A 27,592-nucleotide genomic window follows, 5' to 3' on the forward strand; every position below is an offset into this window, starting at 1 on the left:
TGTGAACAGAAACAGAAATGCCTGAGTTCATGGAAAGAGCACAAGTTGGTCAGTGGGAGAGAAATTAATAATGGATACTAATGAGTCTGAAGTTTCTTTTTGGGGGAGGGACAATATTTGAGATAAGGTTTCTCAGTATAGCCCTGGCTATCCGAGAACTCACTCTGTAGACCAGGCTGGCCTCAACTCAGAAATCCATCTGCCTCTGCCTCCCAAGTGCTGGGATTAAAGGTGTGTGCCACCACTACCAGGCTTGAAGTTTCTTTTCTTTTGTAACAAAAAGTTTTAGACTGGACTATGGTGATGGTCTCATAACTTTTTTATCATATTGAGGATTATTGAATCTCATAATTTAGAGGATTCAAGTGCATACTATATAAATTTTATATCAACAAATGTGCTTTTAAGAAGTAAAAAAATGGAGTGTACAAATTAATTTGTGTAGAATCTGTAGTCCATGAGGATGAAGTTTTATTATCATAATTGAAAGTGAAATGTACTTTCTTTCAATGTTCCTATTGAAACTAGGTAACTTTGCTATAAAAACATGCCATACACAGAAAACACAGTTCCATATTATTCTTCCCCATCTTTTAGCATTAAGTTGTTTCTACTGCGTCTTCTGTGATGTTCTCTGAACCTAACCCCAAGTGAGTGTTTGATGTATTCAAATCATTACATTTTTAAAAAACTTTTCAGCATTACAATCCTTCAGGGAAATGCAAATTAAAAGTACTTTGAGATTCTACAATACTGTGGTCAGGATACTGTTATCCTAAAATACCAAATTAAAACAAAGGCTGCCAGGAGTCTGGGGAGGGAGGAACCTTTATTCACTTTTTATGGTAGTATAAACTGGTGATGTCATTATAAAGACCAATGTGGTACTTACTATGGAAGAAAGAAATAGAATACCCAAATAATCCAGATAACCACTCCTTGGACTATAGCCAAAGGGCTTGGCACCCTACCTTAGACATACTTGCTCAGCTGTATTCATGGTTGCATTCTTCACAGTAGCCAGGAAATAAAATAGGTGGTAAACATGTGCTACCTGTATACAACACAATTTTAGTCAGCTAAAAATAAATAAATAAATAAATAAATAAATAAATAAATAAATAAATAATGAAAAAATTGAATAACCTGGGCCCAGAGACACAGAGAAATAGCTTTCTCTCACATTTGAATCTATCTTCAAATGTTAAGATTTGTATTTTTTTAACCTGTAATACTGTAAAAGCTAGGAGAAAAATGCTCTTTATGGTAGGAGATAGCTCAATAGAGAGGCCATAGTAGAACAGAAATGATATAAAAATAGAGAGAGTGAATATCGGGAAGTATTTAAGCATGGATAGAGGTCAGGAGATGGACAGGTGAGGGTAAAGAGAGAAAGGATTAACCTAAATGAAACAGGCAAGCAAAAGCTATATGGGAAGTCACCTAAAAATATAAGAACTAGAATTGTAATATCCTGCATGGTTCAATGATGTTGAAGCTAGCCCAAAGTGATTAAACCAAATTCCTCATGGCAGTTAGGGGTTAGGTGCCACAGATCTCCAAAATCATACAGACTCTTCATATTATTCTTAGCTGCCTACCAAAAGTAAATTGTTCGCTATTGCTGAAGGTACCCGACACCTTGGCTGCAAGATGAAGAGAAATTGACTGGAATTGGGCCAGAAGTTTCCACCTTGCTAGTCAGCTTTCATACTGTAACATTGAATGTAAGCTTCTGGGGGGGGGGGAAATATATGAAATCATAATTATTGAGCTGAGAGCCCTTTGAACTATAATACTAGTCTACCCCTACTGGTGCAATAGTGGTATGACTGTTTGTGGAACAGCCAATGCTTTGTGATTGGTTTTGAGGCACACTAGACATGAAAAATTCCATGCTCAGTAGTGTAAACCTGATATTTTACATGTGGGCAAGGAGGTCCTGGATCACGGGAGAATCTTACTATTGTTGGTTAGATAAACTGACACAGTCTAAGCTGCCTCCTTAATGCAGATATTTGTATACCAGTACTTCGAGAAATACTAAGTCTTAATCGGAGAAAATTTTCTTGGCGATGAATTCGATGCATATTGGTTATACCAATGCAGGAAGAGAAGGAAAGAGGAATGCTTGACCAACTCTCTTGATTTCTATCTTACCTAGGTCAAAAACCTTTTTTTTTTCTTTTGTAGTAGGCGACAGTTGATGCAGAGACTCATAACAGGTACGAATAAGTGACTTAGTTCTGAACCCTAAAGTGGGTTTTCTATGTCTATTGCCCCAAGGCTTTGAATATTGGTAAACATATTCAAATAGAATCCTTTAACAGCATCCACACGGTGTTTAATTGGACTTTGGGTTATTTTGCTTCACACCTTAAGTTATTTTTAAGGTGAAACCCATTAACATGAATTATTTTATTTCATGTAAGCAAAATATGATTAAAATATGATAACTAAATCATTCTCTGGCATTACCATCTGAAGGTGCTTTCTTGAATTTGGGTCCTTTATTTCAATACTACCTTTGAGCTGGACGCTGTGGGGACAATTCCACACACTATTTAAGCCTCTTTAAAAGGAAATATTTGCAGATGCTGACCAAAAGAATGTTCTTTCTTTTATGGTTTTAGTAGAGCTTAGATTGAAGGTATCTTTTTAACATAAGTTGCTTGCCAAGTGTGCCTGTTCAGACAGCTGTGAAAGTTCTCTGCATCACTAATGTGGTACTTCCTGGAACTATTTTTTTTTTAATTATTATCACCTCTTTGTACTTGCCTGAGAATTATTTTTATACATGTCTGTTTTCAAATTTTGTTTACAGTTTCTTATGGGAAAGCTTTTGTTGAAATATTCTTTGTAGACTACAATAGAAATGCCAAGAATGTATGCTATATTCTCTGTTCTACTAATATAGATCAATAAAACACAAGCTATGGGGGCTGGTGTCTGGGAGCATAGTTTCAAATGAGAGATCATGCACATTCATTTAAATTCAAGCTGGGACAGTGTAGCTCACTTTATTTTATTAATAATTTATACTGCCCATCCAAATGTGTTATCTACTTACTTCCCACGTTTAAGACAGGGGTTGGTCTGACTGGCAAGAAGACAAATCTTTTGCATTTTGTTTGGTATTTCTAAGAGATTCATATGGTCCTGATTAACAAATTTATTTTTATCCTCTCAGGTCTTTTTATTTTAGGATCCTCATTCTATTGTGTGACTCTACCCATAAATCTTCCTACTGAGAGTTTAATTTCAGTGAAATAAGTTGTTTACTGGCAACCGGATTGTTATCGCTATTCTGGCCATGTAAGAAGGAGTCAACAGTCATGAATCTTTTGTTAATCTTTTGCATATTAAGGAACAGATGACTACGTTAGGCTTTTCTCTTGTTCTGATAAAACACTGTAACTAAGAGCATCTTGGAAAGGAAAGGCTTTATTTCTGCTTACAGTCCCAAAGGCTTTATTTCTCCTTATAGCATCAAAGGACCTGGGCTAAGGTCGGGAGGGATGTTGAGGCAGGGACCAAATTAGAAGCAATTGGCAAGCATTGCTTACTGGTTTGTTCCACATGGCTTGCTTAGACTGTTGTCCTATTCCATCAAGAACCACTGCTATCCAGAGGAAGCACCACCCTCAATTGGTTGGACCCTCACATATTAGTTACTTGATCAATAAAATTCTCACAGATGTGCCTACTGACAATCTGATGGACATGATTTCTCAACTGAGGGTCCTCTTCCCAAAGAACACTAGGTTGGGTCAAGTTGACTGAAAACCAAACACAACAAGTAATATAAGTGTAAATGAATATATTGTGTTGTAATGTACACATAATATTATTCAATTTCAAGTTCATAGTAAGATTTGGATGCATGTATTCACTCATACAACCATTAATGCAACCAGCATTTATGCCACAATGGAATATGTCTCTGGGAGCTTTGCTTATTGTTTCTCCAATCTATGCTTCACCCAATGGCTGGTTTATTTTCTACTATACACTAATTTTGTCTGGTCTAGAATTTCAGAAAATGGAATCAAACAGTGTAAATTTTGGGGGGTATGGTTATTTTCTCTGAATATAACATTTTATTGATTCATGACTCAATAAATTGATATATTTTCTATACTTTATTGTCTTTTCTCCAAAAATGATACTGTTTGTGACTATCCTGGAAGTATTCATGTGCTGATGAATATTTGAGCTACTGAGAATTGAAGCATTTGACATTTATAGGCATTTATAGATAAAGTTGTAGCAAAATTCTTTCACAAGAGGTCTGTTGTCATCATAGGATTTAATTTCTTTGGAGCAGCTATATAGTAATGAATCACAGAGTGCAATGATAAATGCACACATGACTGTATAAGAAGTTGCTAAATGAATCTGTCATATACAGATATTATTTATATCTCTACTATGAATATACAGAACTTCCAGTTTTTACATATTCATTCTAGCAGTTAGTTTGTTAAATATTTAATTTTAGCCATTATTATTTGTGTTCAGTACTATCTCATTCTAAGTTTAATTCAAATATGTCTGATGAAATATAGAAATTTTGAGCATGTTTTAATGGTTTTATATTAGATATTTATGTATCTTCTATCAAGTTTGCTCCTATTTTATTGGTTTTTTATATTAATAAATGATAATTCATGTGAATATATATTCATACACATATGTGTGTGTATATAAATATTTCCCAGCTTTTCATTTTTTATGTTCTAAATGATACTTATTTTAAAAATAGATTTTCATTTTAATGATGAGGTTTTTTGAAGTTATTCTAGATTTTCTTCTTAACACCCAGAGTATGATCTATATTAGGTTATTTTGTGGGTTTTTTTAATGAGATAAAGGTGGTTTTTAGTTTTCATATTGATATATGATTTGCTCACTGATCCTTCTTTCATTGATTAGTTTGTTTTTGAAAAATCTATTAATATGGGTAATGATTGTAAGCCTAAGATCTGTATATTTGAAGTAATTGAATACCATTATGCTTTCATTCCCATAGCTTTGAAGTAAATGCTACTTTGATACTTTGTACTCTGTAAATTGATAGCAAGTAAGTTTGTTCAAATTGAACAAAGTAAGTTAATTCAAGGTAAATACTACAAATTATAGTTTGTTAACTTAAAACTTTTTCTCTCAAAATCTTAGTAGCTGATTAAGCTTTTTGTTACTCTGATAAAATCTTCTTCAAAAGGGAAATTGAGTGAGAAAGAATTTATTTTGCTCACAGTTCAACAGTATTGTCCACCATGTAAGGGAAATCCTGGCAGCAAAAGTAGGTGGAGACAATGGATCACCTCATGCCCAGTCAGAAGTTATGTTTTTTCTGTTTCCTTTTGTTATTTAAGATTTTGGTGTTATATTTATAGACCATTAAAAATCTATGAAACCTCATTATAAATAAAATCAATAAAAACTATTTTAAAACTCATTAAAATCATTTTAATTGCTTCCTTTTATAAATTAAAGGCCTTTTACTTAAATTTTTGCTTATTTTGAATTGATTTTGTATATGGATTATAAAAAAAGTCTAAAAATTTCACAGATAGGATTATAGATTTTTCCAAAACTATTTGTTCAAAATAATATCATTTCTCTAGTTTGTGTTTTTGGCTCATATACCAGAGGCCAGTTAACTGTCAGTTTTCATTTTGTTAATTGCATATGGTTAAAACATTACAGCCTTGTAATATATTTCAAAATCAGAGTTTTGCATATTTAAGCTTTATTCTTCCTTCCTGTGATTGTTTCACCTATCATAAAGAGACTTATGTACCCCTCCTCCAAATGATAGGAGCTGAGTCACACAGCTATGTGATAGGAATAATGGCAATGTCTATGAACATTAAAATGGATAAATAATATGTGGTATATATCATATTATAATATTATTTATTCCTATTAAAGTAAGAGTCCTGCTTATGTCTTAACACGAATAACTCTGAGAAATGAAATGGTTCAGTCATAAAAGGAAATATGTTTCATTATTATAAATTGGCTACACAGGTAAATTCATACAGAGAAGAATAGCATGGCAGTTGTCAGAGTCTGCGGAGTGAGGGAGAGGAATGGGTAATGCTTCACAGGGGTGAAGTGCATTCACTATGTAAGAAGAGGAAGTTACAGATGTCTGTGACAGCACAGCATTCCTTGACATAACTGTGCTACATGGTGTGCTACAAGGAACCAATATCATCAAGAAAGATCAGTATGCGATGGAAAAATCATCCCTTATATCTGTCCTTGCATCGACAACTTCTGGAAATATATGTCATCATCCAAAAGAAATCTTAATCTCTCTTGAAGAAAAAAAAAGGATGCATTGGGGAAAGAATTACACTCAATTGATATCCTTCAAATTATAGTGACATATGTCTAGCATATAACTTGCAAAGTAAAGATCAGAAATAGATTCTTAAATTTCGATAAAATCATTATGTTTTTCTAATTATCCTTATTTATATTGCAAAAGATGAGCTTCCTAACTCAAAATAGCTAACTAGTGCATTGTTTTGTTACATATACATAATGAAATTAAACTGAAGTTTATGTGAAAAAATTAAAATAAGCCTCACCATATTAATTTAAATATGTTGGGTGTTATTAATCTTGTGAGTTTGTTTGATAAATTTCAAAATAATAATATTCATACTGTATCTGGCTAGTTGACTTGGAATGATATTTAGGCTTTTTGGAATTCATCTTAGCAATTGATTATTTATTTCATGTATTGGTCCTACCAATGCCTGAGCAAATGCATTGTGAAGAAAGTATAATTTTTAAAATCAGAAGTTTTAAAAGTTTAAAAGAACTTAAGATGGGTTTGAACCACAAATTTTCCAAAGGAATTTGCAAAAACTTATTATATTCCTCTAATAACTGTCTAGTATGATATTTGTTTGTAGAGTGGCAACAAGGTGTGGAGAGACAAAACTTTTAAGATCTCCAACAAGTCTCCCTTGAGGAGTTTCTCATAAACACATGTACATGCCTATCCATGGACACAGAAAGAATTTACAGACCAAGAAAGATAATCCCTCCAATATTAGAAGAATCCAAAACACAGCCATTCAGCTTGATAATGTAGACATCATTAATCACAGGTGATGAGGTGAGGTGCTTGGGAAAAATCACTTTTAGAATAGAAAAAATGAAGCCTATACAAAATGCTGTTCTGATACAACCTCACAAACCATAAAAAAAATCACAAAACTAGAAGATCAAAAGTATCTGAAAGCAATATAAAGAACCTGTAGAACGAAAATCATGAATATGTATTGGAATATGAAAATGTCCAGCATCCAACATGTAAAATTTACAATATCTGGAATATAATAAAATCATCGAGTGTGAAAAAGTCAGGAAGGTGCTCCCTACAGAAACCAAACTAATATAAACTATAGATTATGCACCAAACATCTGAAAACTGTAAAACAATGTGTTCAAGCAAAGAAAGAAGAAATACTGATATTCTAGAATCATGAAGACTTCCAAAGCCTTCAAAACTAAATTCATTGCGAGGACAACTGCAATGTTTACAATTATGTTTAGACTAATAGCATTTGCTGTAACACACTGGAACCAGCATGGTTGAATATAAAAATCCCAGAAATGCACATTCGTCTTCCATTTATTTGCTTTTTTAAATTCTTTCCCAGAATTTCTTCTTTAGAGACAACTGAGAAGCCATTTTTCTCTGTTCCTCTAATGTGCAAACATCACTGCAGTATGTTGCATATAAAACAAGGAATGGGGCCCACTGAGGAGTTAAAATTAAGAGCAACTACCTTCTAGTCTTACATCCCCAGGAATTACATTATGGAATGTTTTCTGAATTTCTTTATATCCTCATACAACTGTGACCTTGTCAACAGACCCACTGAAATATTTAGGGGAAAATCACATGCACCATTTTCCCCAAAAGAGCGAGCCACTTCTCCTAAGCCAAATAAACAAACAGACAAACAAACAAATAGGTGGAGAACTTAGAACAACAAAGTTCTTTTGCACAAGAGCCACTCTCCTCTAGCTTCTATCTCAGAAAAGGAACTCTCTCCAAGGAAATACTAATTAAGACCCTTAATGCAGGTAACCAGTTCCTGCCACTTACATGGTATTGACTAAGAAGCTCCATAAGGGCCACACTTTTCATCAGGGATGAGCAGTATAGAGCATCTCCATCCATGGGGTGGGAGAATGGGGGTCAGTAGAGACTGAGAGGAGTAGGTGTTTCTTATTACCTCTCATGAGTGAGATGTTCACCCTGCCTCAGCCAGAAGGAGGAGGAGGCGGTGTGGGGGAGTAAGAAGCCTGAAATTCATCCTCCACATGGCAGCGATAATGCAGCTGTACCTTCCAAGGATCTTCAAGAAAAGAAATGCAATACAAGTTTATGTTAAACAAGCATCCAAACATCACTCATCATACTGAGAAACAACATAAGATTGTGAAAGAAAAGCACTAACATAAGATAGTGGAAGTGATAGAATAGACAGACACAGATTTCAAAGGCGCCATCATTAAAATACATCAAGAATGGATTATTGAAAGTGTGCAACAATGGAAATCAAAATATGTTAACAAGAAATTGAAAGTGTTAAGGGAAGAAATGAAAGGTATCATGGGTAAAATGAGTTGAACAGACTCCAACTCTGCTTTATTACTTGGATTTATGAACCACAAAAATAACAATTGTTAATTTAACAGTAGGTATACAACTTTGCCCTTCTAAAACTTACTTTTATAGTAAATCAATGCTAGATTAGCTAAACCAAAAATGACTGGCCATTTCAAAGTTAGCTTTGCTATGATTCACTGGTTATAGAAAAACCAATAGCTTCTTGAAAAGATTAAAATCACAAGAGGCAGAAGGACAGAGGGGCCCTGGTGGAAGAGGGGAGAGACAGAATAAAAAGGGGCAGGATAATGTATGGAGAGGAGCAGGAGATAAGCCCAGAGGGTCAGTAGAATGAAAGGAAATATGCAACTGCGGGGATAGGAAGGAAATTTCTAGAAAGTCCCAGAAATCTGGAATGTCAGAGTCTCCCAGAACTCAATAGGGTTGACTTCAGCCAAAATATTAAACAGTGGGGAGGTGGAATCTGAAGAGACAACCGCCAGTACATATACAGGGCCTCCAATGGAGACAAGGCATCACCATGTCACCAACCTACATTCTATCTCATGTGTGGGCATCAAACCAACAAGATTACTGATGCCATGTTGTGCTTACATACAGGAACTTAGCGTGGCTATCCTCTGAGAGGCTCTACACCAGGTATGTATTCAAACAAAATCAAGTGCATTTCCATTCAAAGACCTGTGTGAAGAAGAGTAGATACTTCAGTTAAAATGGCCAAGAGGATAAAAATCTAAGGGTCCATGTAAAAAGACACTCTGTGGTCTGTCCCTGCAATGACCACAACATGGAAATAAACAAGTATGCCACGTTGAGTCAAGACACTTCAAGAAAATATTTGTTTTTTTTGTTTGTTTGTTTGTTTGAATGTTTTTTGTTGTTTGGTTGTTGTTTTTCTTTTTTTTAGTAATTCTTGGAAAACTAGTTTGCTTTAAATTGTCATTTTGAAAATTCTGATGCCATTTTATCATCTTTATATTTTATTTCCTTGGATATGTTAAAGACATTAGATCTAGCAGCCAGCAGGGCCATGTCTCATTCTATAGCCTAGACTGGATAAAGAACAAGCTGTTGTTTCAGCTTCCCAAGAGCCACCAGGCATGAGAATCTTACCTTTGCCTCTGAAATACAGTCCTTTTATTAGACTATGTGTCAGACATTATAAACCCATGCTCTTTTAGCCAGGTACACTGTGATGCTTTTAGTGAGCTTCTTCAGGTGTTCAGTTCTATCTTTGATAAGATTTTTAAACTATGTACCATGGTTCACAGATTTATTTATTAATTTCAGGGGCCCTAGTAATATGTAAACTATTTATTCTTACTTTGTGTTGTGATAGCATGATTTTTATTTTAGTTTTTTATTCTTATTATTTTTAGTGTTTCATGTATCCATAAATCATTCTCATTAAATTTAATTTTTCCCACATTTCAGAATGCAGATGACTTTCTCTGTCTTATGTTTGGTTTGGTTTTGTTTCCTGGTTGAAATGCCATGACAATGTCATCCTCAGGCAATGAAACATTTATTGATGAATTTCCTAAAATGCAACTTTGAAAATATCCTCTTAATAAAATTGTAAGTGATTTGAACACTTTTGACTCTGCTGATATTTTGGTAAACGGGGGGGGGGGGGGGGGCACATCACTAGCTTATTTTAGAACATTTATTTTTGTGGGTTTTTTTCTTATGCTTTTATTGAAGAGCTCACGTGAAATTAGAAATGAATAAACAGAGTGATAGAAATTATGAAGATCTTCTTTTCCTCTGGTACAGGAAGATAAGAATGTTATGTCCACCAGCATTAGAACAACCACAGAACACCAGCTTTTATTTGATGCATCAGAGAACTGATGCTGCAGAGTAATCTTCCACTCTACATACCCTATGAACTCTTTTGAAAATTATGGATACAAGTGAATATTGTTGTAGAGACACATATGAGGCAAGCAAAATTAATAAGAGCTATTGCAATTGGAGAGAAAGGAAGAACTTTGCTCACATAAGACAGGTTGGGAGGTTTTAAAGTGCAAGTGTGAGCTACTGTAACATGTGGACATACAGGAGAGAAACTGGCCATTAGTGTTTGCTATTGACTCTCTGTCTCTCTGTCCCTCTGTCTCTGTCTCTTTCTCTATCTGTCCCTGTCTCTCTGTGTCTCTGTATCTTTTTTGTCCTCCCATATATACTTTGTTATTTGTTTGCTTGTTTTTCTAAGAATTCAGGAAAAAATAGTTTGCTTTAAAAGGACAATTTGACATTTTATTGCCTTTACAATTTATTTTCCTGATATCTTAAGGCTGTAAAGTATATTAGATATGAGATATAGGATATGAGAAATAATCTATCTATCTATCTCTATCTCTATCTCTATCTCTATCTCTATCTCTATCTCTATCTCTATCTCTATCTCTATCTATATCTATATCTATGGAGAGAGAGAGAGAGATTGCAGTTATCTCACAGTAAGTTATCTACTGACAATGATTTTTATATAGGAAAGTTATGGAAGGAAGTCAAAGACACTTTTTCATTTGGTGATTATATTTAATACGTACAGCTCTCTCAGGTCCTGGAAAAAGATATTCCTGTTTTGTAAATGGCAACAGGCTTTCCAAACAGATTTATCATCAGACACAAAAAGAATTTATAATTTCAAGCATTTTAAAGTGAATGTTCTAAGAAAAGATAAGTAAGAGGCTGGAGTTGGGAAGAAACCCAAGTGGCTGAAAGAAAGAAAGACCATCTTGCTTGGATAAGTATATGTGATCATTCTATAATCTGGGCCTGTATCCTATGAGCTAGAAATAACTCCTATAAAACTCTCACTAAGTTCCTGAAATCTAAATGTGATCTAGAGTGAGACAGGAAGTGACCGGAAGCTATGGATATGGGGAATTGTCATAACAATGACAACTCTTTTCCTAGCATTTCAGTGGATTCTCATCTGGAAGACTAAAGGCACAACCAATAATGTACAAAGCTCTGTGGGTCCGGGCTAGAGGTTCAGCATCAGTCAAATCAAGAAAGGAAGCCATCAAGAGGCTTGGGTATTGTTTTCACTGAAGGATGAACCACAAAGCTTTTAGGGGAAAGGACCAAACTCCACAGCCATGGGTTACAGAATAGCTTCTGTACTATAGAAAACGGCCAGATAAAGCCCATTCTTGGGACAGTGAAGTCTTTTCTGGATTAGTATAGCCATCATATTTTAAGGGTTCATTAATATGTGGCTTTTCATTTGCTTCTTAAGAAATAGCTTAATATATATATAAAATCAGATACATATTACATAGTACCTCAGTTAGTATATTTTTTGAGAAAAAATAGTAAAAGTTAAAATAGAAAAGACTTGTAAAATCTCTTCCTTTCTCTTCTTCTGAGTGAGAAATAATCCTTAAAATGTTATGTGCCTTTTTGAATGATGTGTCTTTGTCTTTTCAGCCACCCTGCCTAAAGGTCCCCAGGTCATCCTTGTCCCTGTGGTGATGATGGATGCTGCTCAGCAGAGGTTATAGCCTTACCAGGGGGCTTTGATTTAATTTGTTCTTATACCATTGCATTGTTCTTCATGCTTCTAGGTTGCATATCATTACAATATAAAATAAGGCTTTGTTAAGCATGCACTGTGGGGATTCAGGAAGAACAGTCTAATCATTGAGTTTAGAGATGCTAAGAAGGTTAAGTTATGCCCTTGATGCCAGGAAATGTAAAGACATCACTTATGAGGATGGCAATAATAATAATAACAACTTAAGATGCTAAAATGCAAATCCCTACCATATTTTTATTCATTACAAGAGTACAGCAGATGAGCTTTCTGAGCTAGGGAAACTTTTAATAACTTATTTGGGATCATACAGCAATTAAGATGCTGAGATTCATGTCTATATTAAGATGGAAATCATCAACTCACAATTCCTGCTTTTCTTTGTAAAGTACCATTGAATGAAGAACAACTGTTTAGACATTTTTGATTTACCATTATGTTTCAGAATCCTCTCTGAACATTTGGTTTGTGGAAAAATTATTAAGCCCCTTTTTACTTCCCACTCCTTAACCATGATTTCTCTAAGTAGAGCTCCAGACTATGTGTTTTGAATAACAAGAACAACCAAAAGTAAATAATTTTGCACAAACTGAATCTGAAAGCTACCTTTTGACTTCCTGCAGTGAACATCACTTTCCAGTCCTTCATTAATGAGTGTTTTGAACAGCTTATCTCTGCTGGATTCTCGGATTCTGCCCTGGTCTTTTAAATATTGGAATTGAATTTTATTTTGAATAAGACGCTAAGTTTCAATTTCAAGATCCTACAATGACTTTTCCTGAAAGCCTCTGCCACCTGATGAATTCTATACAGAATAGCTGATGAATTTAGGACAGTAAATTCCGAGTCAAGCAGTAGTGTCATTTGATGGATTTAAACATATTAAGATTGTCTGTTGTTTCCCATTCAGGTGGGCAAGAGAGAGGGTGTAACCCCTGAGCAGTCATTGATGGTCAACCAACTTGTTTGGTTGGTTGGTTGGTTGGTTGGTTGGTTTGTTGAACTCAAGTGATAGCTTCTAGCTCCACATATTCTCGGGAGGGAGAGGTGCTGGGCAGCTTAGCAAGCCAGCTGTGGGAACTGAGTGAGATGGCTGTTGCCTGCACTGAGCAAGGAACAGTGACAAGGAACAATCAATGATCAGAGAGGCCTAGCCAAGCTAGCTATGGGAGCTGGGTGAGACGGCCATTGATGGCACGGGGCAAGGAGGAATGGGTGGCACTCAGAAAAACGCTAGCCAGCAACATGGTGGTGGCTGTTCTTGGAGCATAGCTGGGAACTCAAAGCATAGCTGGTGTCTTAGTTAGGATTTTCCTGCTGTGAACAGACACCCCGACTGAGGCAAGTCTTATAAATGACAACATTTAATTGGGGCTGGCTTACAGGTTCAGAGATTCAGTCCATTATCATCAAGTGGGGAGCACGGCAACACCCAGGCAGGCATGGTGCAGGCAAAGCTGAGAGTTCTACATCTTCATCTAAAGTATGCTAGTGGAAGACTGACTTCCAGGCAGCTAAGATGAGTGTCTGTAGGGCCACACCCTCAGTGACACACCTATTCCAACAAGGCCACAACTCCAAATAGTGTCACTCACTGTGCAAGGCATATTCAAACCATGACATCTGGGAGCTAGATAGCAGTGGGAGCTAAATAAACAGCAGGGGAGCAGCTGCAATCCCAGAGCAAGCATGGAATTTTAAAATTACATGCAATAGAGCTAAACTAAAGTAGAGCATTGTTCCTTTCTGAATTTCTAGGTGAGAGTCCTTCCTGGCCTTTGGTACTTACGAGGCTACTCAACAGTCATCTACCTGGAGGCTTTTTCTCCATCATTAAAGCCAGGAAAGGCTTAATAAACCTTTCCCTTATTGCATCATTCTTACTGACACCTCTATCTGCTCCTTCCATATCTATGGCTCAGTTGTAGGGTGTTTACCTAGCATGTGCAAGACTCTTACCATAGCACTACAAAAATTAAGCAAGTGATAAGGCCATGTATTTCACTGAATCCACCAAGATAATGCAAATAACCTTCTGATTTCAAAGTGAATTAATCAAAATTCCATTGGCTACCTCAATTGTTCTGCACCATGCTATTTTACATATTCATAGGTTCTAGTGCCTAGAATGTCACTGACTTTGGCAGACTGGTGTTTTGCACACCATACCACATAATATAGGAAAAGAAAGGATATATCACTGAAGTAAAGCTTTGTTCAGACACTGGCCTCAGTAGAATACTAAATATACTTCATTGTCCCTTGTGGGTGAGATGTTTACTTATGAAGATTTTTTTTTCTACAAGAGAAAATGTTTGAAAGGATGACAGGGCTTGGCAGCCTGTGACATATTTTGAAAGCTTTACATGTGCAAAGCTCCACCATGCTGTGAAATGTCCTATTTACTGAGAACTGAGAAGAGATAATTTATAATAACAATAATTTCTTAAATATTATAAATTCATACTGTTTGAGAATACTTTCCCTGGACGTTATTGGAAATGACAGTTTAAAAGCTTTCATTAATTCCAGTGGACTCTTCATTTTCTCCGAACCACTTTTAAATCCCTTCAGTCACATACTCACTAGTGTATCTTAAATACACCTTATAACAGGGTGAGAGACATACACAGAAAAAAGAGCAGATTCAATATATCCATGAGGTTGCATTTGGGAACCTGAGAGACAACCACAGACACAAAATATTCTTAAGGAGAGTTTATCTACTTAAATTTTCTTTTAAAGGCTACAGAATAACATGGCAGTCTCTGTTGCTTAAGTAATAAAAATGTAACTTACCTTGCATTTTTAAAAATAAAATTTCTTGTAATTACCTATGTTTCCTGATACTCCCTCTCCCTGGTTCCATAAGGTCCTGACAGCTCAGACTTCCCATAGATTAACTATTTCTATTTTTGTTGTTTTTATTAATATAATGCTTATGCTCCAGAGAATTCTATTGTTCTCTTTTATTCAGTTTATAGCTTTCTCATAATTAAGTTTTCACTAATTTCTGTGATAAAAAATTTAAATACCATCTTTTCTGTGGTCAGATACACAAGTGATTTCTTGGCTCTTTTCAATATGGATCTGGAAACAGCAGGTAAGTGAGTGACCTCTAACATTTCCCTGTGGCTCTGTGTGAGACCTCCTAATTTATTATCATTCTTTACCACTGTCCGCACATACTTATTGATGTCATATGATGCTATAGATTAGTTAGCATTTCTTAACATTTTAAACAAATAGAATATGAAACATGGCATGCATCCTCCCTCTTTGCTTTATATTCATTCTGCCTAATTATTTGAAGATTCATCTATGTATGAAAAACTCACATTTATAAACTACTTATGCATGTTTGCCTGCCTGTGTGCCTGTGTATTAGATGCATGCATGGTTTGTACGGAACTATAGTTCCAGTGTTCTTTACTGCTGAGCTGTCTCCCTGCACCCTTTCTGTATTCTTTAAAACGATTAGATTTTTCCTTGACATATTCATCCATGTGTATAATATATTCTGATTATTTGGATTCCTCTTTCTCCCATCCTTTCTTACTTCTGTCCCAATCATTGCCAGATTCATGAATCTTGATTTTGTTTCTAGTCTCTTAGGGCCATCTGTGTGATCATATGATTGAAATTATACAGTAAATCCTGGTGAAGTCTTCAATAGATATACAACTGGAGGCAACAACTATTTCTCCTTGGTTTCTCAGTGGCTAATACTCCTACAGGCTTGTCCAGATCCTGTAAAGACATCCATAGCAGCTGCGAGGTCATGATTTCAATGGCCATGTCTTACCTAGAAGATGGCATTGTAGAACCCTTCTTTCTATTCTGTCCCCTCTTTGAAGTGGAAGGTTCTGGTTGTGTCATATAATACAGACTCATATGGTGTTTTGCTGAGGCAAGACATGTAGGAAGATACATACTAGTTGGAGAGACTATAAAGAGGACTCAATGGACAGTGTCTGGGCACTTGCCTAGGTGGCTTTGAAGCTCTCCCTTGGTCTCGTATCTTTGCTTCATTGAGAGAGGCACAGCAGAAAACTCCTGGCATTCCTGCTGGTCCTGGTCACTCCCACTGACTTATACTGACTTGTCAGGGACCGGGGTCTCTCCCCAATTGTTGTGTTTGTTGCTGATTTGTGTTCAGTGACACTTTGAGCTGTACTGTTGATATCCTGACAGTACTCAACTGGACTGCTGATATGCTAACAAATGGAATGTGAAATTCCCCCAAAGAACTACTTCTAAACAAGTCCATCTCCCCCAATGTTATTTACCATTGTTTCTCCTCTACCTTAGGGTAGTGGGCTAAGAGGGGGTCAAAACATTTGAGATCCTTTATTAAAGCAGATTTTGAAAAATCTAAACTTACACCTTTTGTTCAATGTTCCCCAAGCTTCAAAGGAAATGGTATAAACATCTTGTCTATAACTAAGCACTAACACATCACTTATTCTCAACAGTACTTTTGTTGTTGTTATTGTTTATCATTTAAGGATATCTCCCCAAATGAGTAACCTCTTTTGGTTTATCCTGTTGATTAACCACAAAGTTAGAAATTGAAAAAGAAAAATAACTTCACTTTGGATATTTACAACTCAGGACAATACATATATGGGAATGGATGCTCTGAAAAACACTGAAATTACACAGAACTTCTAAACAAAAGGGGGAAGGCTTGACAAAGGTATTTCCACAACTTACAATAGACAGTCACTAGTGCAGGAAACCTTGCCAACACTGAGCTGTGCTTCACTGGGCTGCCATGATGGATAGCTAGGGTTCTATCTAAGGGCAAAGGTGGTCAGTCATTGGTGACAGTTTCTCTGCCTTAACTACCAATAAAAGATATTAATGGCTTTATGGGGTAAAGGTTAGCATTTCTTGTTACTTTCTCATATCCAGTTCAGAAGAGCATTTAACTAGACAGTGGCCTTACCACACACATCAGTCCTGCTCATCTAATGGCCTCCAAAATTCATTTTGGATTTCATATTTTAAAGCTGCTTTAGGATTTCATACCTAGTATTTAAACTATATTCTCCTCCCTCACCATCTTCCATACCCACTTCCCTACCTGCCCAACTGTTTTTCTGTTTTTCTTTCAACTTCTCTAGTTAAATATATCATGGATATGTGGCCTTTTCCTGGAGTGTGATGAGCCTACATGTAACCATGCTTTTAAAGAAAATTGGCTTACCCGCCTCCCAGCAGTTACCAGTGTGCCATAATTCCTCAGCTAGGGTAGGTGTTCCTCCCCTCTCCATGCTTGGATGTCTAGCTTGAGTTTTGCAGATCTTGTACATGCTGTCACAACTGCTGAGAGCTCATGTATGTACAAGTGCCCCTCTCCCTCTAAAAAACAGTTTCCCTGTGGTCATTGATGACCCTTAACACTTATTTTCTGTCACAGTTTTTATCTCAATTTCACAATTTGTTTATCTATTAGCAGGTATCTAGTTAACTTCCAATTTTAAGACAATGGCAATAAGTGGCTATGTAGATGACATAGGATGGATTTACGCTTCTATTCTTCTTAAATAGAGTTAGGAATCAGAATGAATGACATTGTCTTACTGTGTTTGATTTCACTTCTCAGATAGCATGTACCAAACTTACAACCACAAACAAATAAAGTTTTACCATTCTTGGTTTACTCTGAGCAATCGTCAAACAAATAAGCTCTCCGTGTTTTCTTCTAGTTTTTTGGGAATACTTTTATTTATTTATCAGTGACTAAAAAATTGGGAGTCTATAATTTTCATAAGCACAGATTCTGTAGTTTATATTTTATGGAATGTGTTTTCACATTTTTATCATAGATAAAAATCTAGCACAAAATTAGAAATAGCCTCACATTTCAATTGGGGAATTTTATTATTTCCCATTGGGTTTTATGGCCCTGTTATTATTTTTTCTTTGTTTTGTTTTTATTCTTTTCTGCATTACTGGAGACAGAAGCCAGGTCCTCAGTATGTTACCCTAGCACCCTGACACTGACATTTCCAGTCCTCTTGGTCAAAGTTTAATTTTTATTTTTATGGTTAATTTTTATGGTGGGATGTTTGGAGTAGTTATTTGCCTCTGTTTTGTTTATGATGTCTCATAGAGTCAAGTGTCTTTTGAGCATACTTCTTTATATTGACTAAGCATAATTCTTTATATTGACTACTTAAGTTGACCATAATCATGTTTGTTTAGGAAAATTTATCTTTCTGTTTCCTGGAGAGTGTATATGTTTTAGATAATAAAAAAAATGTCAATTGTATCTAACAGAAATTTTCCTTCTCATTGTATGGTTTCAGCTAATCTCAGTTATGGGAATTTTATTCAGAGATATTTAATATTACTATAGACATATTTTCCATTTTAAAAATGTTTGTGCTTAAGATGCTTTCTCTGAAAAACAGTCATAAAGATGGTCTGCCAAATACTTTTCCTAAAAGATAAACTTACATTTTCACAGCAGGTTTTTAATCATATAAAGTTTATTTGGCAGATATCTCCTCATTATTTTTGTATGAATAGAAAATTATACCACCTCTTGACTAATCTCTCTTTTTGATGGTAATTTATGATGCCCACTGCCATATATTTTAGAGCAATCTTTGGTGATAAATTATTTCTTGTCTCAAAACATATTTTTGATATTACCTTCATCTATTTCGATTTCTATTTCTATTAAGCATGGAATTGGGAGTTAGCAGGCATTCTATCTTTGTTATTAGAGATTCCATTCCCTTGTCTTTTTATTTTTAAAACTTTTGCTTGTAAATTTCTTGGCATTATGATGGCAGAACCTTTGCTTTCTGGCTGCCTGAAGAATTTCCTCTCTTGTATTGTAGTTTTAGAAGTTGTACTAGGATACACCTGAGTTGAAGATCTCCGTGTCTTGTCTACCTGTCTCATTGCCTTGACAAGTATTTTGTAAGTATGAATATCCTTGTTTCTGATCTTCTTTCTTTGTTTCTCAGGCCTGATTACATTGACCTACCTTTGCTTGTTTCTTATGTATCTTTTGTGTATTTTTCCTGCATTTTCCATAAGTCTGTACTTGTTTGTCCAGGTTTTTACTTATCTATTGCTTATTTTGTGTATGTGTGCAATATATATGTGTGGTATGCTTCTTGACAGGTGAGTAGGCCCAGATGTGTTTGAGAATATGTGCATATGGAGGAAAGAGGTTGATGTGAGATATTTTCTTAGATTGTTCCACTGTATTCTCTAAGTTGGGGGTCTCTCTTTGAACCTGGAGATCACTAACTCGACAAGCAGCATTCCCTGGAAATCTCTTGCACCTGACTTAAGAGCACTGGAACTGACTGGTTAGCTTCTCTTGCTTAGACTGATCGAGGCTCTTCTTATACCTCCTTGTATTATCTCCCCAGAGAAAAGTGGGCATCTCAGCCTTGCCATGCATTGTCCTCTCCTGATGTTGAACATTGTAAATGTCTCAAGTGAATGAAGATTATTTAAACAGATATAGAAAAGCAAAGAAAAATGGGTATGGAGAAGGAAGAAATGGGGAATGGAGAGAAAGAGGAAGAGTGAAAGAAGGAGAAAAAGAAATAAAGAGAGAGAGGGAGAGGGGAAAGGAAGAGGAGAGAGAGAGAGAGAGAGAGAGAGAGAGAGAGAGAGAGAGAGAGAGAGAGAGAGAGAGAGGAGAGAGAGAGAGAATTTATGAGCTACTCCAAAATTGCAATCCACAATGGAAAAATTAGTAACATGCAAGTTCTATCTTTCTCTGGACCTTAAAATGCTCTTGAAAGCATGTAGTAAGCCCAGTCTGGTGGCTCACACCTATAATCTTAACACTCAAAAGCTTGAAGTAGGAGGATGACTGTAAGCACAGGCTAGTTCAGATTTATTTCCAGTATGCATCTTACCGTTTTTTCTATAACAAAGGACATTTATTACATATTAAGTATTTAAAAGCAAAGCATGTATTTCTTTTGAATCTCTTTTCATTTTCTATTGTCTTCTATTGAATTTTGGATAGTTATTGTCTCTATGTCTTTAAAAAAAAATAAGACACAGTGTTTCAGAAACTGGAAAGCCACACTAAGGCTTTGGTTGATGATGTGTTTGTCCAATGTAATTTATTTTCTCCTGGGAGACAGCTTAAACCAACAGTAATTGATCGAGCTTCTGTTAGGGTTTCAGAAACATTTGTCCATCATGAAGGAAAGACATTGTCACGTGAGTCAGGAAAGTCGCAACGGCAAAGTTGTAGCATTTGAAAGAAATGTGTTAACTTTAGGCTGAAGATGTCAGGATTAGTGACAGTGGTATTTGAACTAGATATGTAAGAACAGTATGGACACATGGAAGACAAATCCACATCAGTTTCTTCTTCTATCTCTTGATCTTACTTTTGAGTCAAGCTATCTTGACTAACTTGTAGTTATATGCTTGGCTAAAATGGCTAAGCAGTGAATTTCTTATATCTACCTGTCTCCCAGGAAGCACCCTAACCAGTGCTGGGATTACAGGCATGCACCATTATGCCTGACTTTTACTTGAGCACTGGGGATCTAAACTCAGGTCCTCATGTTTGCACTGACCACAGTCCCCATGCTGACATTTCTTCTTAATTTTGAGCATAAAACATCATGGAACTTTTTATTCACTCTTTGGAATTATATCTGCCAAATATGAATTTAATTACTATATATTTAATTTATTAAATGCCACAAATAATGAGGGCATCTTTCTGCACTTTAGTGATAAACTAGCAGTGCTTTCATTGTTAGGTTATAGTAAGATGTAAAAGGGCAGGTCGCATTCACCAGTAACTATCGATGTACATGCAATAGTCGAGATAATTTTATCATGAGTAATTTTTAGAGAAGGAATTTATTTATTTAAGATGATGGAAGTTTGGTACAACAGTGTTTTTTGCATTGTTCTTCTTGAGAATTTAAGTACAGTAATGTAACATTATAAAACCTTTTTACCAAGCATATTGAACACAAACATGCACACACATGCACACACATGAACACACACACAATCCACACATACACACACATACACTCACACATACAAACACACACACACACTGGTTTCATATCTATATTTCTTCTGAATGCCTAAAATTAAAAATATATTACATTATTTTCCATAGTCAGTGCTGCTTTTTAAGAAATCTCCAGAGAAGTGTAGCTCTTGATCCTAACAGGAGAGGCTTGCTCCTGCAACAGATAGAAACTATTACAGAAATCCACAACTGGCTGCACTAGAGGGAACACATTTGCAGGGTGTCAAACCCCAACTGAACTAAATGCAACCCTTATACATAATATGGAGGAAACCGTACAGAAGAGAGGGCAGAAAGACTGAGAGCCACATCACCAGAGTATCAACTTACTCAGTCATTTTCATTTTGCTTTTTGTGTTCTGTTACATTTGTAATCAGCTATTGATATAATTTTTGTCTGAATGACATTTTACACTTTCTTGTTGGGACCCTCACTATTAGCTGAAAGCATAGGCATGGGTAGGTGATCTGTATATTTGGACATAGAAACACTAGGATTGCATGAATCCATGAGTACTGAAGAACCCTCAAAAAACTGGGGAGGCAGAAATAGGTGGATTTCAGCCAGAACAGAGTTACATAGTGAGAGACTCTTTCAGAAAAATTAATAATAAATGCTTTTTTTAAAATGAAATAAGTTATTTAAATAAATAAATAATTAATTAGAAATACATAGATTTGCCATGATATGCCCTGAAGCATACCAAAGACATTTATGAAAGATGTGAAGTCCCAGGAAATGGGGATGCCTGGCAGAGTGTGGAGGGCTGTAAGGGTGAAGACATCCTCTTGGAGACTGGAGAGGAGGAATGGGATGAGGAACTGTCAGAAGAGGGGAATAATGACTTTATTGTAAAAAAAGATTAAAGGGTTTTTTTTTTAAGTGCATAGTTGCTCTCAGAGGAAAGAAAACATGTGGCTTCTTCAAATGAAAGCAATTCTGGACTGAGACATTTGGTTTTTTATTTGGCAGAAGGCCTTGAACATATCCTGAGCAATGAATCACATAACCTAGCGTGTGTGTGTGTGTGTGTGTGTGTGTGTGTGTGTGTGAGTGTGTGTGTGTGTGTGTGTGTGTGTGTGTGTGTGTGTGTGTGTGTGTGTGTGTATAGTGTTTGCTATACACTAGCTATTGAAGAGGTGGAATTTCAGAGTTTGTTTATGAGAGTTTTGAGGCAGATCCAGGGGACACATGATGGCCCAAACTAGGTTAGTTGCAGCTAACCTAATTAACTAAGAATTAAAAATCCCACATAGACCATTCTAGTAGAATTAAAATAAAATCACTGACTAAGATTTCTAGGATTTTAAAATAAAGACTTCTTTTAATATCTTTCAGTACTGTAGTGTTTTTAATTGAGTAGCTATGTGTTTCAGGATTTTTTTCCTGAAGTTTCCAATTACCTTTTAATTTATTTAATAATACTCTCTCTGGGCATTGAAAGGTGACTTTATATTTTATTTATTCAGCTTGGAGCTTCAGACCAACAATTTTTGAAATCTCACTGGAAAGTTTAAAACAACACTAATCAACATGATAGGTGAGCTTTAAGGGTATAGCTACATTGAAGGTTCTGGATTCTGAAGTAGAAGTCAAAGGCTTACTCTCTTCTGTTCCTGTTGACATGAAATTCTTGCCTAAAGCACATAGCTTTGTGCTGTATGTCCACTGTCCAAAAAGTAGATTGATTAATACATTTGTCCTTCCTTGATATCTTGTAGTTTTAGAGACGCAAGTAATATCTTCTCTTCTTGATCTCAATTTAAAATTTGAAGAACAAGCCATAAAATTTACAGCATCCTGTGACATTATAATTGGATCATCTGAATTGGATCATCTTCGCAAAAATATTCTAATATTCCTTTCTTACATGAAAGCTTCTGAGTAGTCAAAAACACATCTTATGTGCTTTTTTTGCATTTGACTCATGGCTCACTCATTTCAAACCTGATATTCTTTTTCTTTTTCTTTTTCCCTTCTTCTTCTTGGTATTGTTTCTTTCTCCTTCTATGACTATGTTTTTTTTTTCTTTTAACAAAAGTCAGCCAATGATTGTAATGAGTCTCTTGATTTTTTTTTTTTTTTAACGTGAGGGAGAGGTGACATAGGACTGGTTGAGCGCCTCATTCAGACCTGGCACATCTTGACAAATACTCTTGGCACAGAGCAACATCTGTAAGTCCATGTTCATGCCAAAGTGAAGACCATGTTAAAAATAAATTTTCCTCTCTCTATATAATGTTTAAAAAACTCTTTGTTTTATAAATCAAATTGTATGCCTCAGTGCCTTTGACCCTTCATGATGTTGTAGATTTGCCAGGCTCTTATTTGCAATGTGTGTGAACTTCACAACATTACTGTCATTTTATCCAACTTCCTTCATACATGTAAATTCCTGCCCTAATTCTGTTTCCACACAAGGACTTGGGATCACACAGGTTATTTGGATGCTTGTATATTCTTCTGCTGTAAAATGTTACAAACTCTGATTGCAAACAGGATATATGAGATTCTCGTTAAATACAAAGCAGAAGTTACAGTGCACCAGTCTTTCTGAGTTCCATCTTCTCCATCAATACATGTTTCCTCTCAGCCTTGTGTGATTTTTTTTTAATAACAACATTACTTCTTGTCTATCTTGGAGACATTTTCTTTTCACAGTACCCTGAGGCAGACAGCCAGCTGTCAGAGAAGCCTTCATCACCTACTCCTTCCATAGCAGCCTGTCATTTGGGGTCTTCTCATTCCGTCACACTTCCCAGTTTTGTGATTCAATATTCCCAAATGAAGTGAGAAGACATATTCTGTGTCTTTGTCCTTGTTCAGACCACTGATGCTCTTACAAGCCAGTCTCTGTTGGCTTCTCCTCTGAGCAGAAAGACAGTGATGGTGACAACTTTGAATGACTTAGCAAAGGCTAGATAGAGACAAAAAAAAAAATCCTATCAGGGTCAACCTGCTCTTGAGCCTTCACTGAAACCCCTCAAGAGATGAGCAGAGGGCCCGCTGCAGTGAAAGTTTTATTCTCTCTCTGACAGTCCTACAACCCTGGCAACACTCATTCTCATCACCGGTTCTTTTGAGGTAACATTTGTTTACTCTTATTAAATAGACATCAGAAAATACCATTGATACAATAAACGTTAAAACCTTCTTTTGCTACTCTGCTTTGCTAAAGCCTACCTGCCTGACATTCCCACCAGTAGACTTGAAAATCATGCTGATTTATTATTTTCTTTTCTCTGTTCCAATAAAAATTCCATGAAACTGAACTTTCACTGGAACACACATTCTGGGGTAACTTGAATCTTTATACCTGGGACATGGTCAATCATATTTGACCTCGGAATAAATGATTTCTTAACCTTTTTTTGTGTGAGAGTGGTGATTTTCTCATTGACAACAGAAAGCTTAATTCCATTACAGATTCTTATTAGCTGCTAATGCATTAAGGTTGAAGATCCTGAAGATTAAATGTTTGACTATTCCAGAGCTTCCAGGGGCAGATTTAGCTTTCAGGTCTGAGAACACAGGACTCCTTCCTTTTATCACCAAGGTTGCATCACATATGCACACATCTTGATTTTTTTTATTTATTTACTGACTTTCCAATGATGGATACCAGTAGATTTTATTTGATTTTCATATTCATTTACTGACTTCCTGATGATGGATACCAGTCTATTTTACTAATTTTGTTAGTAGTAGAGGAGGGATACTAAAAAACCTGGATGGTTTGATTCAGAAAGTCCCAGGTTCTAAGGAGACAGAGCTAAGTGACATAAGAGTCCTCGGGGTCTCGGTGAGAAAGGGCAGAAATATCTGGAGCCAGACCAAGAACACAGAAGCATTTTCTTTACAGAAGCATTTGCATGGGCCTTCCTTCTCTATTTCAGTCTGTTTATACAAGGAGAATGTTTTATTTGCACATAAAATGCTAATCACAGCAGCATAGTCCTTTTTTGATAGATGTGGAGAGCCAGAGAACAGCAGGGACCATGGGTATAACACATTTCTACTCGAGGATCTTCAACTCACATTGTTTTCTTCAAAATATGAAATTCTTCTATAGTCATTAATTTCCACACATTTTAAAGAAATGTGTTTTGTTTTTCCCAATCAATGAAAATATAAGCTTACATAATGGTCTTTTAAAGTAGTATCCTTAATCAGAGTGGGGAATCTGATACCCTTTCCTATTACACGCTTCAGTAGCACTGAGATTCACACACTATCTGCACTCCATGCATTTCTCATATCTAGTTTAATTTAACAATCTCCCTTTAGCCTAAGGGCTTTCTTATTTTCCTATTAGTTGTCTGCCTGCTGAGATCCTATTTGTACATTCCAGAAGAAAATGTCTTGTTGCAGTGGAGAGATTCTTCTGATGACCCTAAATTTTTTGAATTCAGAACAAGTTGCTTCTCTTGTAACAGAATAAAATACTAACCGAGAGTGGCATCAAAGAAAGCTACTCCTATATATGTTTCATAGTATACAGGGGGCAGCATCATGGAGCGAGCATTAGAATTAGCAACATGAACATTAGCTCTGCATTACTATTGGTAACTTTAGCAAAATTATATATCCTCTGAACCTCAATTAACACAGTCAAAGATTCATATGCACTCACCTTGTTCTGAATATGAAACAAATATGTTTTGTGAGTCTATAGGCTGAAACAAATTATTTTTCCAAGTAATAAAACAGTTAGTCCATTTTAAATATGAATAAGTATACAATCACCATCATCATTTTCATCAATACCATCTTCACTACCACCACCACCACCACCATCACCACCACTACCACCACCACCATAATCATCAACATCATCTCAGGATTTACAAGAAACATGAAAAACAGTTTGGCTCCACGCCTGGCTTTAGTTCAAGCAACAGGTTAACTATAACACAAAAGTTACAATTCATTAGGATGTAGTTACCTTTTAATCTATTAGTTCCCAATGCTGCCCAAACAAGACAGTTTCTTAATATCACCACTGCCCATGGAACATGATGCTCATGGTTGTTGGATTTGCCTACATATTCTTACAAATAAATGGAGGACTGTTTTGAAGTGGCAACATATGGTTTCTTTGGAAAGTCAGGATGTCAGATGGTTCTTTGCTGGAGCAGGCATGCAAAGGAGTATTTTCCTGAAGGGAACACAGTGGAGGGGTGTATTCTAAAGCAAGCATGTACAGGACATGTGATGAAAGGTTCTTTGCTAACAACACACAAGTATTATTTCCCATTACATTGCTTAGTGGAGCTCCATTTGTCATGACACCACAGAGAGAAATTCGCCACAATACTTCTCGTGAGGTTCCTGTGGCTTCTTGTCACTTCTGAGGACGTAGGTTGGCAGAGTGATGTCAACTGAAACAGACTCACATGGAAGTTTACTAAGACAGACTAAAGTGCTGAGGCAAGTCATGTGGTCAAGTAAGACCCGTGGAGGACATGTGATGTTTGGAGAGAGGATAAATAGAACTCAATGGATGGTGGTAGAGGCTGGCTTGCAAATCTAACTTTGTAGTGCATCTTGGTCATGTCTTTGCTGATCTTTTCTTTGTTGAGAGGAGTACGACAGAGAATTTCTACTGGTGTGGTCCTGATCGCTGGTCTTGGTCCCTCCTGTTGACTCATGCTTATTCAGCAGCTATATAAACAGCCTGGCTGTTTCTGCTAGGTCATGCCACCACTGCCGATTCATTTTTACTATTCCATCACTACTGAACTGGATGGCTGAGATATTTGTGAGGTGTTTGTGAAGGGATCGAGCTGCCACTGCGGAATTCTGTGAACTGAACTGATGATTTCCTAACAACAAGATTGGATCTGTTCCAAAGAAAATTTCTAAACAAGTCCACTTCCCTCGTATCCTAATAAGCTTTCTTTTCCACTACCACTGGTGGGTAATGGGCAAGAAGGGAGGTTAAAGCATTTAAAAACCCATATTAAAAGTAGTTTTTTTTTTTTTTAAAAATCAAAGACTAGAACTTTTAAAAGTTTTTATGCTTTTAAAAGTTTTTCTTATTAAAGTATGCTTTTATTTTTCTTGTTCTTCTTTTTGGTTTTGTTGCTGTTTAGAAAAACAATCTCATTTCATAACCCAAGCCTGCCTAGAATTCACAGATATTCTCCCAAATCACGTTAACAAGTACTAAGATCATAGATAATTTATATCAGCTTTATACAAGATAGAATTATTTGAGAAGTGGGAACCTCAGTTGGGAAAATGCCCCTATTAGATTGGTCTGTGAGCAATCTTGTGGTACAAATTCAAAATTGGTGATTGATATGGGAGAACACAGCC

This window comes from Mus musculus, chromosome 16 (assembly GCF_000001635.26).
Source record: "Mus musculus strain C57BL/6J chromosome 16, GRCm38.p6 C57BL/6J".
NCBI lineage: Eukaryota > Metazoa > Chordata > Mammalia > Rodentia > Muridae > Mus > Mus musculus.